Below are 2,477 nucleotides of genomic sequence, written 5' to 3'. Positions count from 1 at the left end.
TGGCGAACCCACTCGCTGAATATGCCATTCCCTCAGATTTTGGTATTAAGGACTAAGGTACTAAGGACTAGAAAGATGAAAAAAAAATTTTCGTTTTTTTTTATTCTGTGAAATAAATGCATTTGAGATTTGTATTTGTTAGTAATATTAAAGCAATAAAACTGTTGAAAGTATATAAATAAAAACTGATGAACGATAAGAGGTAAAGAATGTTTTACTAATTGTAATAAGCCGAGATGAATCGCGTAACTTGAAGACTGATGATTGGACTTGCGAGCGTCAAGAAAGTCACACACACCGCGCCGCTGCGCTGTCGCGCGCCAAAACACGCTATTTGTAAATATCAATAACAACGGCTTCCCACTGGTTAATCCAACATTCCTTATGGTTAATAGGTAGAGGAAGACTTAAAGAATAAGTTGATTCTTTATTTTTTTCAAAATATTCAATAGATCGAAAATTATTAACATTCAAAGTTGCAAAAAATCGTCAAATTTTGAACTTTAAAAATTCATAACTTTTCAAATATGCATTTTACAAAACAATGACAAGGGACCATTTCTTCTTAAACTGCCTCAAATTATCTAAAAAAAATTTGTCCCATTGAAAAAAATCATTTTTTCATACTTGTTTAAACAATTGCGTTTTAAACAAAACCTAGGCACTTATCGCAAAATTAACCGGTACCATTGGATTCAGCGGGTCAAAATATATAAGACTACATAGTTTTTATCCTTTACCTCTTTAATGCATACGGGATCCTACCCAGCTCCTGGACTATTATCTTATTGGTTAAAAATTAATTTCTAAAATTTAAGTATTGTATTTTTCGTAGAAAATTGATCATTTTAGTTAAAAATTCATGTATTTGGGTAAAAATTAAAACATTTGTTAGTTGAAAATTTACCATTTTAGTTGAAAATTAACTTAAACTATTCCATTTTTTTGTGAAAAATTTACCTTTTTCAACAAAAATGTAATGTTTTTGTTGAAATAATGCTTTATTTTGTAGAAAATTTAACTATTCTACTTGAGTTTTTTCTTAATTAGAATTAATTTTTTAAACTGATAATGTAACTGTTCCATTGTTTGTTGAAGATTAAGATTTTCTAATAGAAATTTAATCTTCTTGGTTGAAATTGTACTATTTCTTTGAAAATTTACTTTGATTTCTTTGAAAATTAAATTTTTTTACTGAAGATTTAATTTTCCTTTCTTTTTATTTATTAGTTGTGACTTTATCTTTTTGGTTAAAAATTCATTTCTGTATTTGAAAATTTAATTTACTAAATGAAAATTTAGGTTTTTTATTTTTCGTAGAAAATTGATCTTTTTAGTTAAAGATTTATCATTTAAGTTGAAAATTGACTTTCTATTCTATTTTTTTGTGAAAAATTTACCTTTTTTTAAAAATAATGTTCTGTTTTGTAGAAAATTAATATTTTTGAATGATAATTCATCACTGCGATTAAAAATTAATTTCTTTGGCTGAAATTTCGTTTCCTTTTAGTTGAAAATTAATTTTTTCAACTGAAGATGTAACTATTCTATTTTTGCTTAAAAATTTATATTTTTGGTTGAAAATTGATTAAATTGGCTGAAATCATTTTTTTTGTTAAATTTACTTTTCTATCTGCAAATTCAACTATTTCAACTTTGGTTTGTAAATTTTGAAATTCTTTAAATTAAACATATACAGGGTGACCGTTTTAATCGAAGAAAAAAATTCCCGGTTATTTCCCGGTTTTTTTCCGGGTCACAAACATTTTTCACGGCCAATGAATTCAAAGTGGAACCCTTGAATTCCAAACTTTTAAAATTGAAGTTTAAAAGTTTTCAATTCAAAATTTGTATAAACTGCAAAATTTAGAAGTTTTATAAATCAAAGAGTTCAAAGATTCAGATTAAGTTCCAAAAATATAAATCCACGTTAATATTTGCAACGCTCTAAATCAAAAAATCAATCAATGAACTTGAAAATTTTCAAAATTATATTATTTTAAGTAATTTTAAGCTAGGCATCCTTCAAAAGCTTTACAATTTTATTTCAAAATCTTAAGAAATCTAGAAGTGGTTTTAAATTTTTCCAGATTCAAAATAATTTTTGCATTTTTTGTGACAACGTTTGAATATACTTCAAAATTAATTGAATTTTTTCTATACATTTTAGAAAATCCTGCAAATTAAATTTGAATTTATAAATAAAAATAGAACACTTATTATTTGTAAAAATATTAGAGTAATATTAAGAGATATTTAGAAGTTTTAAAAAGATTCGAATTAAATTTAGAATTTGAAATAATTTGAAATACTTACAGCCGAATTTAAAATAAAATTTAAATTTTTGCGGATTTCAAACCAAAAATTTAGAATTTTTTTTAAGAATTGTGAAAGACTACAAAAGAATGAAAATTTTCTTAAGATTCTTAGGAAAATTAAAAATGATTTTTCACTTTGAAAAATTATTGTAACAGAAA

Source organism: Belonocnema kinseyi, chromosome 9, assembly GCF_010883055.1.
Source record: "Belonocnema kinseyi isolate 2016_QV_RU_SX_M_011 chromosome 9, B_treatae_v1, whole genome shotgun sequence".
NCBI lineage: Eukaryota > Metazoa > Arthropoda > Insecta > Hymenoptera > Cynipidae > Belonocnema > Belonocnema kinseyi.
Note: the sequence above shows the minus strand (reverse complement) of the source record.